General features: G+C 36.4%; 1 protein-coding gene across 2 annotated transcripts in view; it reads left to right on the forward strand.

Moving 5' to 3' along the window:
* Window positions 1-14,508, forward strand: part of LOC121296323 (protein BEAN1-like) — a 39,773-nt gene that overhangs the window by 6,578 nt on the left and 18,687 nt on the right. The window lies entirely within an intron of this gene.

The following is a 14,508-nucleotide window of genomic DNA, read 5'->3' on the forward strand; positions in this document are numbered from 1 at the left end:
AGTATACATGTACATACAGAGACACAATCTAAAATGTTACCAAAACAAAATGTATGACTAACAACCCAGGCTATAGTTAACTATGCTGTAGGAGTCACCTGCATCTGTCCAATAACTCAGGGAGTTAGATGTGCAGTCCAATAGCCCACAGTGGAAAAGAGACAGTTGGCGTCCATAATTTTTGCTCATTGAAACAAATGAATTTTACTGACCCTTCAGCACTGGCGAAAATCGCAGAACCAGCCTGATAACACAATCACTGTAAACATCTGTTTCAGAAAAACTGACAAGAACCCTGTTGCTATGCAAACATTATGACCGTCCTTATTTCCTCACCACCCTCCAGGACACAGATTTTCACAGCATATTGATATGATCAGAAAAAAAACAAAACATGCAGGTAGGCGAGCATTATAGTTGATATTAACCACAGACTCAATTAAATAAGCAACAAGAGGCTTTCATTTAGCCTGGTTGTGTTTTAGAAGGCTGATTTGAGCGTTTAGATTAACTTATTTTTTAATATATCTGTCATATGAAATGAACACAATACTCCCTTTAATGACCTTGTATAGATTTGGCAGCAACAGAGATTCCAGAAATAACTGTCAACAGGTTTTTCATGCCAAAGACCCAGCACCAGCAGCATGGCTAGAATTCAGAATAAAACAAGGATTTTACGACTGAGCTTAAAATGCACCTTATATCCATCTTTTGTTTTAGAATCATGTTGCACATATTTGATTGCAGTCCTCACATCCTGGCTTTCAAACAAGTCTTCTGTCTAAATACCCACGTGGCCTCAAAAGGGTAGTTACTAGTCACCAAAGTTGGGAATGAGTCGAGTCGAATCATTGGTGAGTAAAGACTCGAGTCAAGTCGAGTCTTTGACATGCCAAGCTCAAGTCGAGTCGAGTCACTAAACTGCTCGAGTCGAGTCAAGTCGCCAATCTGGCTCGAGTCACTTTGAGTCATTAGTTCTGACAGTTTAAGACATATTCATTTAATCAGATTAGTTTACAGGGGATTAGCAATCTATACATAAAAAAAAGACTGTTAAAAATACAAAATTAGGATGCACAGTAATGTGGTTCTACTTGACCTACTTATGTTCACCATTAAAAGTCCATGGTTTCTGCATTGTTTTTTCATCTTTCCATTTTAGTGAATTTGATTCATTGATCTATTTGTAAGCACTGTTTGCCACTGTATAAAGATCCCTTCCTCTGTGCTCAACTGGGTTGGGTGTTTAGTAATGAATGATACCACAAAACAAAGAACATAAGAACAGAAACATTTTCCATACATTCGTTACCTTTATTTGTGTGCTAACAAAACCTGAAAAATAACTCCTAAAAAATCAGTGCTTTTTCTGCTGTGTTGTTTAATTTGCCCTGGCATTACTTATTTATTTTTTAAATATCAAATGTCAACTACCTACTCATTTTGGAAAAATATTGCTGTTGCATTTTGTTTTTAATTAATTCAGATTCTCATTTTAGCCGTTGAAAAAAACTAAAAACCTACCAGTATAAATTAGTGGCAGCTACCGATGCTATGTTTTGAATGCAGTTTATTCATATTGTCACTTTAGTGCTGGCAGGATGCAGCCTGCTTGTTTCTCTCCTGGTCGACTGTATATTTATTAAAAGTAAATTCCACCACCGCAGGTACTTTTAGTGTGCTCTCCATGTAGTTCTTTTGTTTTTTTCGTGTCTGTGACAAAACTCAAAAATCACTATTTTCCTCAGGATTTTCTGTGATCAGAAATCTGTCTTTTCTTCCCATCTACACATTTTCATTCCCGGGCTCCCTGCTGCTTGTGGAATTATGATCACAGAAACAGTGCTATAGGCTAGAAATATGATTTCTATTTCCTTAGCAATGGTCTTAACAACCATGGCAGGAACCTGTTTATGTGCAAAATGACAAGGTGATCTTGTGTGTTAGAGAGGGGTTGCATGTATTGAAAATGAAATAAGTTTATTATTGGTTTTATCATAAAGACTCCAGTCAGATGAAGACTTTTTTGCGTGGCTCGTCTTTTGAGCAGGAAGTCAAGTCGAGTCTTTGCTTGCAGGGTCTCGAGTCAAGTCGAGTCGTTTGTTGGTAATGACTCTAGTCGAGTTATGAAAAATTGCAACTTGATTCCAAGTCGAGTCGAGTCATTGACTCGAGTCATTACAACTCTGGTTTTAAGCATGTCTTCTGTCTAAATACAGTTAGTACAACAGAGTGTAACCATTCATCTGTCCCCTTGCAACACTCTGTCCCTAGTGGAGGTTATAAATACATTAGTAAGAAATATGGCACAGAACAAATGCAGTATTTCTTTCATCCTCAAGGGGCAGAATGGTGCACATGTACCATATGGAAATAAAAACGGGAAGTAATGGCCATAAGTTACAGGTTTTCCAAGAGTTTCTATCCCTCTCAACATTGCTTCATCCCACTCAAGGAAAACGTATGCAGGAGGTTCTTATTAAAATGTAGGACATAAAAATGTTTAACTCAAGTTCCTTGTCACTGAAAACAGTTAAAGACTTTACAGGTGGTAGAATTGAAATGGCAGATGTCAAGCGAATTCTCCCGGTGCCTCTTAGAAGAAAAGCTATTTTCTTTGTAATTACTACAGGGCTTCCCTAATAGGATCTATTAATTGCTACGGCAAGCAGCTGGGGGAATAGAGGGAAGGAGCTAGCAGGGAGGGGTAACTTTGTCCTTCACTGATATTATTGAGATACTGTATTAGGTGAAACTGGTTCTGCAAGGGTGGTTAATTGTGCACAGACTGGCCAGAGGTGTGTCTTGTTTAGTGTCGAAGGTTCCTGTAATTCGGGCTACTGCATCAATGTATTTTGTCACAATACTCATAACCCGCTCACAAAGGGGAGTTTTTCAAATGCTGCTATTCCAGGAATGCCTAGGAGTCTGTCTCGAAGCACGTGTTGAACAATGCAGCCACTGCACTGAGGGGCAGCCTCCTTGCACAGGAATCCATCTTTGTCTTATTATTGTTGTGTGAAGTTTCTCTCTTGCTTTTCTTGACTTGGATTAAAGGAGCTCTTGCTCCTTATTCCAAAAAATGCAACATTAGATAGTATAGAACTGCTGTAATGCTTATTGTTAGGCATGAAGGTTCTACATTTCCTTTCCACATTACGTTTGTTAAGAAAATTTACAAATAAACACACATTACCAGGATAAAAGGGGTTAATGGCTTCTATTCTACAAACAGTTTACCCCAAGGTGCCATTCCATGCTGGAGGAATTGTAAATCCCAACAGACCAGATAGTTATGACGCAAGGAGTTTTATCAGGATAGGCTTAAAGAGATTACCCCTCGAGTGCAAGCCCTCAATATTATACCTCTTAGTTCACTGTGCAAGAGGTGACACTTACGGTAGGATCAGAGCCAGCTAATCCAGTGGAAAAAGCCTCTTGTATTGCTTCTGTGAAACCTGCTAATACCAGAAGGTCTTGTTTATGTTAGCCCCAGCTTAATCCCATAATCAATGCATGGATTTATGTTTCATTTAATACCTTATACCCCATTAATCAACAAAAACAAAAGCATAACTTGAACCATAGCTGCAGAAGTTGTTGGTTCATTAAATGTACTTTTAAAAATTAATTTATAATCTTTTTTTTTTTGTCTAACTTTTCCAAATGCATATTGGTTAGGATCAGGGTCACTTTTCGAAGAGATAAATCCTTAGTTGATGATTTGAAGGCCATTTTAGTAATAAGGGCCCTAGGGACTTCATTTGTTAAGTACTTTGACATTGAAATGTTGTGTCCAAGTAGCTAGAACAGTGATCATTTTAACTACTGCATGGGCATAGGGATGGGCATGTTGTGTTTTCTTTGTTTGTAACATTGAAATCTGACCTTTTAAAATTCTAAATGTATGACTAATATTTTCTTGTAGTTCATCTGAAACTTTTTGCTGGGACCTTACAGGTCTGTATAGAAGATCCTCTCCACTTGTTTCTTTGTATTGAATGCGTTGAAAGAAGTTCTCAAGTGAATAGTAAGAGCTCCACCCATTTTTAAAGCCCTAATTACAGTCTGTCCTTGAAGCTTCCACTGAAGGTTACACCTGAGCAATTACTTGGTGTAATTTTCAATAAAGAAGAAGAATTTCAGACTGCACGCCTCAGCTAATTTTTGTGCTGGTGCAGGATATTCTTGGAGATTCGTGTCATTGCAAATGCCAGAAGCAGGCCCTTAAAAATTCTTATAAATCTTGCAAACCAGCAGCTAGATTTAGCTGGCCACTGTGAGGTTTAAATTTGTTCAATCTGGTGTCGTTAGAGGTTTAATTATTCATGCTGCAGCTAGGGGGGTTGCTAATTTGCCTCGCGATTGATCTTCTAAATTGGCTTCTTAAGTAATTTGCACCTTTTCCATGCCTTTGGGGAGCAGCGATAAGAGTGAAAGCTTTTTCTGTGGGCGACCTCGAAGTCACCACTAATTAGAGCTGAACAGGTATTATTTGACACTCTTCCTTCATTTTTTTGACAGTGCCCTCTATAGAAAATATTTTAGAGAAACAGAAGTGAAAAACACTTACAATGGAAAAACCATATGCAGCTAAAAAACTTTTTGAGAAAATGTGGCATATAAGGGTGGGGGGTACTCGAGGGGTAGCGCTGTATTTTTTCCATATATAGATTTTTTTTTTCTGGCTATGGTCAGAATGTCCCAGTAAAACCATAATAGAAGAATAAAAAACTCCTGTCATGATTTTATACAAAGATAGAATTTAAAGTTAGATTCACTATAAAAAATAGAGACCATTGACCATTAGACAGCTTGAGTGAAAAAGTAAATGTGACCAGACTGAGACTTTAGATGTAGGCATGTCTCACTGACGCGGGCTCAGTGGCAAAGGGCACGATTTGCTCTAAACTCTACAAAGAAAGCATGTTGACTGATCTCTGACCCAGTCAATAGCTGCCCTTTCGAGTTTAAATGTGAGTTTAAATGCAGCCATAAATAATGTATCACCTGTCAAAGTTAAAGGAAATCTGCTAGCACTTTCTTGCAATTCTCAGTACAAAAGGTGTATAAGATTTATGTCTTTAGTTAGTGCAAATATTGTTTATCTATTTTGACAGTACCTTACCATTGAGGTGCCTTGGCATGAAAAAGCACTCTAAAAATGTATTTTATAATGGTTGTTTTTGTAAACTGCAGCTAAATCTTTTAATAGCTATGCAAAAGTGGGTTGATATATATTTTTCTTAAAATAGACAAACGTAACCATCTAGTCCTTGCAGACGCTGCAAGAGCTGGTGAAAACCCCATTCATAGTTATGTGCATCTATTGCATGCAAAATCACAGAGCTTTAAATGTTAGCACAAAAAGGGTTTTTAAGGCAGATTCCAATAAGCTGTGACTGGTTTATCTGTAAACATTTTAATTCTTCGCGTCCCGAATGTTCTGGATTACCAGCAGCAGTTTTTATTAGTAGTATTTTTTTATTTTTTTTTTATTAGTGGAGCACTAATTAAAAGGTACTTCTGGGACTAGTGACAATTTGCTGTACTATATGCAGATTAAGTTTAAATGGATCATCTTGAAATGTGTATTTTGTTGAATTGTTTTTTACTTCAAATAATCAGTTTTATTTTTAAACATAACAGAAACATACAGAAATATGGGACATAGTTTTCCAAAGTTTTGTTTTCCTGTTGGTTTTATGTCTGTTGGTTCCCAGCAAGAACTGCCAATAAGAATTTATGGTTAAGGTTATGGTTGAGAGTTATGGTAATACATTGAAAGGAGAGGTGGTTAAGATGCTTTCCTGCAGTGTGCGTGGTCACCAGTTATTGGTTAATATCAATTGATTACCGAGTTGTTTACAAAGAAAACTTTAGAAAGAAAACATATTGCGTAGGTTTAAAAAAAAGGAAAGCGCAGTTAGCATGCTATATTGATCTGTGCCGTTTGAGTATGTTTTCTGTTTTTAGTCAGAGAGAGAAAGAGAGATTTTGAAAAAGGTCATTTGATGTTGTGTTCAGATGAGCAGTCCGCTATCTGTCCTGGTAGATCTCGTACCTGCCTGATAGCAGAGATCAGATGGTGCTTGGGGGTGACCTTGAGCTGCTGAATCGTCTTAATGTAAAATTGATTTCGGAGGGTAACTTGGGAGCTTGCATGCAGTGCCACCGGATTACTGAGTGCCAGTCGCATTTAAACCACATAAAAATGGGAATGTCTCTAAAAATGTGGATTATGCGGTTCTTAAAGCAGAAATAAGACAGCCATGGTGTCTTCAGTCCAAATCAAATGCAGCAGGTATGTTTTATACAGGCAAAGCAGAAATTAGAACACTGAATTAGCAGCAACACATTCACGTAACAGTGTTTGCTCACACAAAAATGTACACTGAAGCACATCATATATTATAGAGACGCATTATTCAATATTGCCTTTGCATAGACTGTAACCTAGTATAATGATAACCCCTGCAGTATAACTGGGCTAATCTGAATGTTTTAAAAACTGAGAAGAAAACACAATTGTCTGTTTTGTTTCCCAAACTGTATCAGAATTTGATGTAATTTCCAACTGTTACCAAGTAGTCGCAGTAGGTTATTTATTTTATTTTTTTATTTAAAATATTGTAGTGGTGGTAAAAATCCAAGCATACAATTTTTATCTTTTAAAACAAACAGCTCTTTTATTATCTGATGGAATAAACAGCACACTCCCAAGCTGGCACGCAAGCCACTTATGTAGCCCCAGACCCTTCAAAGGTACCACATTAGTGCAGGTAAGACAGTAGTCACGTTCGGATCTAGTCCCCGCAGTGCTTTGCCCACACGGCATGGACAGCACAGGGGCAGAGTGGAGAAGCACAGCAACAACAGATCCTGCTGCCAGCCTTCTCTACAATATTTAACCTGGAAAAGTAGTTCCCAATTACTTACCAAGCCATGTTAAAATGATACAAATTATTGATATACAGTGTATGTTTCCAAATGATTACTCAGTAACCTCTTAGCAATTTGCACCTTGTAACTGAAAGCATAAGGACCTCGAAGATCAGGTAAACTGCGATAAAAGTAGTTCTTAGCTGCAAGTAAAAATTGAGCAATGCATCTGCTGGTGTTTAACAGCTGTGCCAGCATTGTGTCAAGTTTGTAAATATTTCACATGAAGCTCTTCTCAGCTACAACAAGTTTATGACTCTGAATTTATGGGCTTTTACAACTGCTTGCCACTTAGGTGTCATTAAGTAGTGGATTCATCTGACCTATTAATGGATGAGATCGTAAATTACTCAGGTTAGCTGAAGGAGAACCTTTTTTTCGTTTTTTTTTTTCTCGTTTTGTTCATAAGCCATTGAATATAATGAAAGCCCTTTGTATTTTTGCGTGCATACCTGTTAATTGTGGGACACCTAATGCATGAAGCTTAGTCAAGATTCAAGACAAACATATATAGTATACCCTCTCACTGTCAAATTCTAGACTGACTAAACTCTCCATGTCCTGGTTTTTATCAGAATGTTGACAGTATCAGAATCTGTGTTTATAGTTGATTTGTCTGTCTCTCAGTCTGGCTGTATCTTTCTAGAGAACATATTGTTCTGATTGAGGACATTCTTCAGCACAAAGTAATGAGAGCATTCCGATCTAGAGGTACAGTATATTAAGAGTTCCGCCTGTCTATCTGTCATACTTACTTACATGGTATATGTTGGCTGTAGGTCAGACGATTTATTTTGTTATAATACTGACACTGTTTTGTATTTACAGCTGTCGCAGGAGATTTATGTTTGGTTTAAAATTTATATCACATAATTAGAAATAATTAAAAATAATGGGTCATGATTAAATACTTGGATAATGTTTTTTTTTTTTTTCTTTTATTGCATTAGCAAGTAAAGCTGGGATATAAAAGAGTGATTAATTGAAGTTTGTGTTCTGCACATTAGTGAGCACAGGAGTAAAAACAAGTGTTAAATATCCTTTGATATCCTTAGTTGATTACAATTCCCAACAAGAATGAGCAGCTGTTATAATTCCAGATCATGAATTTGCTGGTGTACAATCATTATTATGCGGCATTGTCAGAACAGAAACTATAAGCAGACCAGTAGCCCGGCATATGAAAGGGGTTCATAAAAAGAGAAATTATCTTGGCACAATAGGAGGGCATTGTTATTTTATTGCTACTTTTTCTATTATACTTGGACCTTGCAGTGCTCCCAAAACAAGCAGACATGACATCCCATAATGAGACACTGCTGACACATTCCACAATTTCCTAGCAACCACAGCACATATGCCATTTGCGTAATCATTTGTCTTCTTAAATGTCTTAGAGTGTAGGGAAAAGCAGTATTATTAAATTATTTATGTACAAAAGTATTTTAATAGACAATTACTGGAAAACTGTGATAGGGTTAGGGTTAGGGTTAGGGTTAGGGTTCAGAGGACTAGGTTTCCTTAGGCCTGTCAACTCTCCTGTATTCACCAGGAGTCTCCCGTATTTTGGACCCTTCTCCCGGACATCTCCCTTATTCTACTGTTAAACCCCCTTATGTCAGCAAACCTTTAATGTCTACAAAATACATGGCCGGTGTGTGATTACTGTAATCCCCTTCTGTACTTGGCAGGGTATAGGACCCAGGGGAGTCCTGTGGCAGGCATTCGTTCAGTGCGCGAGGCAAGTTCACGTACTTTTTGATTGTGTATTTTCAAACGTTGACAGGTATGAGATTTCAGTTTACTAAAGCTCCTGTATTTTGAAAACTCAATGTTGACAGGTATGCCTTATACCCCAGTACTGCAAGTTGTTTTTGTGCTTCAGAGCTAAGAGGCTTTGAGGACAGACTGGTCTTACTAGGTAGAAGAGAAGATAAAGAAAGCAATGGTGAAAATTCATGATGACACCTTGGGAACACACTCTGCTCTGTGACAGTGTTTATCCTGAGGCATGTTCTACTCTTGCATGCTGGAAGATTGTTTCAGAGGGTTGCTGGAAACAATTGGGTTTCAACACTGTATTTGAATGCGTATTAGTGCTAAATTGATCCAGTAATATTAAGATAATTGGTTTTGGTAATGTATGTGGGCAAAGCTTAGTTTAGGGATCTGTTATCATGTGCAATCTATAAACATGTATAGATTATTATTAAAAATATGAACAACGAGTTATAATGCACTTTGGCAAATGTGCTGCTGTAACATTTTGATTATATATATATATATATATATATATATATATATATATATATATATATATATATATATATATATAGATATATAGATCTATAGAGATATAGATATATATATAGATATATATAGATATGTCGCAATAGATCCCTAAACTAAAGTGTTATTGGTGCAATATTATGTAATGTACTAAAAACCTGGCCTGTCACATGATTAGATTAGAATGAGGTGGTCAGAAAATGGATGTTAATTGGCATTTTCTGTAGCACTATCACATTACTTTACAGATGTAAATCAGAAGTGAACAGTGATTCATACTGTGAAGGATTAGGTGTTGTTTTCTTTTGTTACCAGTGTTTTGTTTATACTGGTGGTACACAAGCAGGTGTTCAATGCTTCATGAGCTGGGTGTCAGGAGAAGCCAGCTGCGGATTCAGCACACGCACAATTAGCACGGCTAATTACATTTTTATTTTTTTATTTATTTATTTTTTTTATGAAAAAGCTCTAAAGAGGATAACTCCAGTGTTTAGAATGGATTCAGCACTGCAGATATTTGTACTTTATTCAATATTATGTGGCAAGGATAAATAATAAGTGTTTTTAATACCGATTTCGTAGCAAGGATAGTTTTGCTTTTAAATTTCAAAGCCGTGGACATAATAAGATTGTGTTCCAGAAGGAAATTTGATACCCACACTCAGGATAATGATGGCTTATAGAGCATCAATTTCCATTGATATATAAAGAAGAGTGTTTAGTGATGAATTAACAGCAGGGCTAATAGTGTTTCATGCCACTTCTTGTAGAGTAAATAGTAATAACCTGTCGGAGGAAACTGGCAGAAAGTTTAATGCTGAGACATTTTAGCAAAGACATGAATGACATATACTGGAGGAACAGCAAGGCTGGCTGTATTTAAAGCCAAGAGTGGAAAAACAAAAACAAAAAAATAGTGAACTGATATAAGAAGGAATTGGGTTTTTAACCCCAATCTGTAAACAATTGCATGAATGTACATTGTTTGTGTCAAAACCATAGACTGTAAAAGTGTAAGTCATTGTTTATATAGTTTAGATACTGTACTTTACATTGAAAATGTGAGACATGTAATATATGTGAGCTGCAGTGTACATTGAATAGAAATAAAAGTTTTACAAAATAAAAATATATATATTTTTACTTCAGCTCTGGGAATGGAATAGGAATTGCTTATAAAATGATTGTAAGCTATTTACTGTGATTATTTTGTTGGTTCTATGTACTCTATTGTATTATGAATCAGACTTGGCATTTATTTCAATGATCTAAACAGGGGCAGATTTTATTATTGATGCCCTTTAACTCAATATTAATCTTGTTGTTTTTTTTTTTCCTCCCTCAAAGGATATTACAATATCTAGCACCAGCACAAGTACCAGCCTAAAACCACTATTGGTCATTGCTCACTATAGTATAGACTATAATATATACTGGCACCTGGATTCCCTTATTAACAGACTTGTGTAATTTCCTTAAATATGATGTTACAAATCTATAATGTTAATCCCAAATTTATGAACATGTAAGAGGTGTTTCATAAAAGCAAAAATCTTCATAACTTCGGGACAAAACAGTGAAACTTTTGCAAAAGCCTGTTAATAATATGAATAATCTTATAATATTCTACATGCATTAGACATGTACAATGCAATGTATATAACATTTTCAAACGAAAGTGTTATCACAATCTAATAGGACTAGTTGTCATGTCATATGGAATGTGCCACAAATAGCCAATTTGTTTCCTTTATCGCTAACTTCATAAGAACGACGCCACAGAAAGGCACAGTGCAGGCATTACAAGATTACAAGTAAACAAAAGCCGCACTGCACACAGGTCTGCCCCTGTGAGGACTTGCAGCTGACTTGACCAGAGCAGAGCGTCTCAAGGTCACTGGCTGTCTTTAATAGCGTGCTCCTGAGTTCACTAAAAGACATCCGTATTGACTGTTTCTGATGCGGCAGAAGAGGAAGCACAATATTTAACTGCTCAGTGTGTCAGCTGACATTTCCTCATTCTAGGAATTCCTCCCTAAAGATGACTTCACAGCATACAATATGCTCAAATATATCTGACATCTAAATTGGCATACCTTAACATCAAACTTGCACGGCACTGCTCACGACAAATAAAGGTTAGTATATAAAGTGAGAAAATGAGGGTTGTTAAGGTTAACATACCCCAGTATTTGGGGCAAAGATGAATGGCTCCTGAATTTGTGTGATGTAGTTGCGAATGGTCAACCATGCCTTCTTTGAAGGCAGAAGCATATTGATGTCACAATTGAAAAAATTGCAAAAACCTCAATACAGTACAAAATTGCTAAGAGGACAAATTGAAAAGATCGGTTACTGGCCACCAGTTACCTTGGTATGCAGATCACAGGAATGAGCTGTCAAGAGCAGGAGGTTTAATGATGTGCCACTAGTAAACTCACTGAAACAATAACAAGTCCCCTACAACTGCAATTTGGAGAAACTTTATGCTAAAGATATCTTTCAGTGCAAGTACATATTATCTTAAGCTATCTTGTCTTGAAGTGGTTTTAATGGTAGTAATAGTTTTATGTGTGAAACCTATCAGCACAGTATTGATGGTTCTTTGTTAGAACAGGAATCTGTTGTCAGTGACAGCATCGTGACAGGGACATCAAACTTAAAAATGTGAGAAAGCAAAATATCAAGAAAGCGTGCCAGCAAAATACTTTACTAGAAACATGAATATAAAGAACTATGCAAGTGTCAACTGGTAAATAAAATAAACAGGTAACAATTATTTATTCTAGCAATATTATGCACTTTCAGTGTGTTGTGATGGGTGTCACAATGTATTTTTATAACTCAGTCACTGTACTACATCTGAGGGAAAAGAAAACAATACAAAATAGGCCATTGACTGCTGAGAAATAAACACATAAAGAAATAAAACAGCAGGGCCCATCAGTTTTCTCTCAGTTAACTCTGCCGGATGTTCAAGGCTGGAGAGACAGAGAAGAAACTGCCAGAAGGTTACAAAACTAAGAAGCAGCAGTCGCTTGTTGAAGATGAAATGCATTAAGCTGAGCACTCCCAATTTGAAAACATTAGCATAAACTTTACATAAAGTCTTAGTAAACCTTTAAACGGTGGTGCTTCGAGGCTGGAGGGTGGACATCCCTTCCTCGAGGATTACCATAATGTCATTACATAAGCACTGCTTACTGTAGCAAAAGACTTTATTTTGAATGCAATATGTGAAAAATCCCTCATAGGCAGCACAGACCGAATTCTATGAAATTTAAAATGTCATACTTTATGTGCAGATTTTTCTCCTGAGGCTCAGTGTGTTGTATCAATGTGTTACATTTTTTTGATTCTAACATGTTTGGAAACACCCAGATACTGTACGTGCACTCTGAATTTTTATGGGTGGATCTGGTTTTGCAACCTGATTTATGTTTGCTCAATTTCAAAGTATTTTTTTTTTTTAGGGGCTCACAAAATGCCTTCATTTTGCCAGGAGTTTGCCACTTAATGAGATTGTTTTCAGTGTGTGCATTGAATAATAAAACATTTCAGAAATGACGGAAAGTGGCGAATCTTGGTGTATAATTACCAGGTTTTATGGTGTTTTCCATGCTTTCGTCTCATAAACTGTTGTTAATGATTGTTTCACCCCAGGAAGAGTGGGGACACTGCACCATTAAAGCTGCACCTCTAGAGCTGGGTTTATTTATTTATTTCTGTTTTTGTAGTTTTTTTATTTGTTTGTTTAATTTCTCATCCAAAAACTAAAAGAACAAAGCCTGTTACCTTTTTTTCCATGCAAATCTCTGTAACAAGCAATAAAACGTCCCCAGTTGTGCATCTCATTATCTGCATTTTCATGGAAGTGTGAAAACTTGTTTACTAAAGAATATCATATCTTAATCAGGGTTTGGGGCCATGCAGATTCCATAGGGATTCCAGAAATTATGCACAGCATCTGAAAATCATCAATGTGGGGGAAAAACACACACATAACATACTGATGAATAAACACCTAGGATTGCATGGCCGTGACGAACTGCTGAGAGATGGGGAATATAGGACGTAGAAAAATACTTATAATTAAAAATAATAATTATAATATTATTAATTATTAATATTATTATATTATATTATATTATAAGATTATATTATTATTATTATTAGTAGTAGTAGTAGTATTTATTTTTTTGATAACATGTTCATTTTAAAATCAATAATTAATCTATAAATGTGTTATATGGGATGTTATAAGCAATATTTGATGGTTAATAATAGTAATAAAAGGTTAAATCAATATTGTAAGAAATGTGTGTACCTAAGGTACTTCCTAATGTGACGTGAAGCTTAGTTAATTATTAAAAACATTAATTACATTAAAATGGCATTTTAATAAAGGTAATCAGTGTAAATAATTATTAAAGTGTTTGAATTATGTGCTTTCAATACAGGCACTAAAACAGCCACAATTTAAATCGATTCCTCCTGGTTTTGTCATCCTACCGTGCACCTTCACACACACCCTCCAGCAAATGCTGCCTTTGTGGAAGCTCATTCCAACAGAGAAATGAATAATGGAGCTAAACAAGCCTGATCTCAGGAGGCCTGCAGTGTGTCAGCTGATCTTTTTGTTTGTACAAGGCAGCAGCAGCAAGGTGTCATATTCTAGATGCCAGCACGAGGCTGCATTCCACAAAGTGATGCCAATTTCAGGAAAGGGGGGGTCTTTTAGACTCGATTTAATGCTGAGCCATAGACACTCCTTTGCCGACTCATTAGTTAACTGTATTGGCAGTCTTCAGCTAATGCTTGACTGCTCAGTCATCTGAGCTGATAGAGATAATAGGTCTTCCTCAGGTAGGCTTTGTTCCTGTGCAAAAGAGATTATAAGAGAAATTTGCCCAGTGCAGGGGAGTGCTGTACATTCACTGTGCTTGACGATAGGGTATCTGATCTAAAAGGAATAAGAGGGATATTAGGCATCAGTGAGCGTGTGGGGATGAAATCCATTCCTACCAGGATTTTGTTATTATAATTTTTTTTTTACGTAATCTGAGCTTTATAGAGTGCTGTATTTTTCGATAAAGCTCAGGTAATATTATCCTTTTCTCCAGGTTAGAAGGTGGTGTCTGCTGTAGTATTTTGTTTGCAGATGTGTAGTAAAGACACTTATGATCATAAACCACTCAATTTACCCAGGATCTATAATATAAAAAAATACAGACAAAATACAAGCTAACAGATCTGGAATCCAAGTTTTAATTT

The sequence above is a fragment of the Polyodon spathula genome, chromosome 21 (assembly GCF_017654505.1).
Source record: "Polyodon spathula isolate WHYD16114869_AA chromosome 21, ASM1765450v1, whole genome shotgun sequence".
NCBI lineage: Eukaryota > Metazoa > Chordata > Actinopteri > Acipenseriformes > Polyodontidae > Polyodon > Polyodon spathula.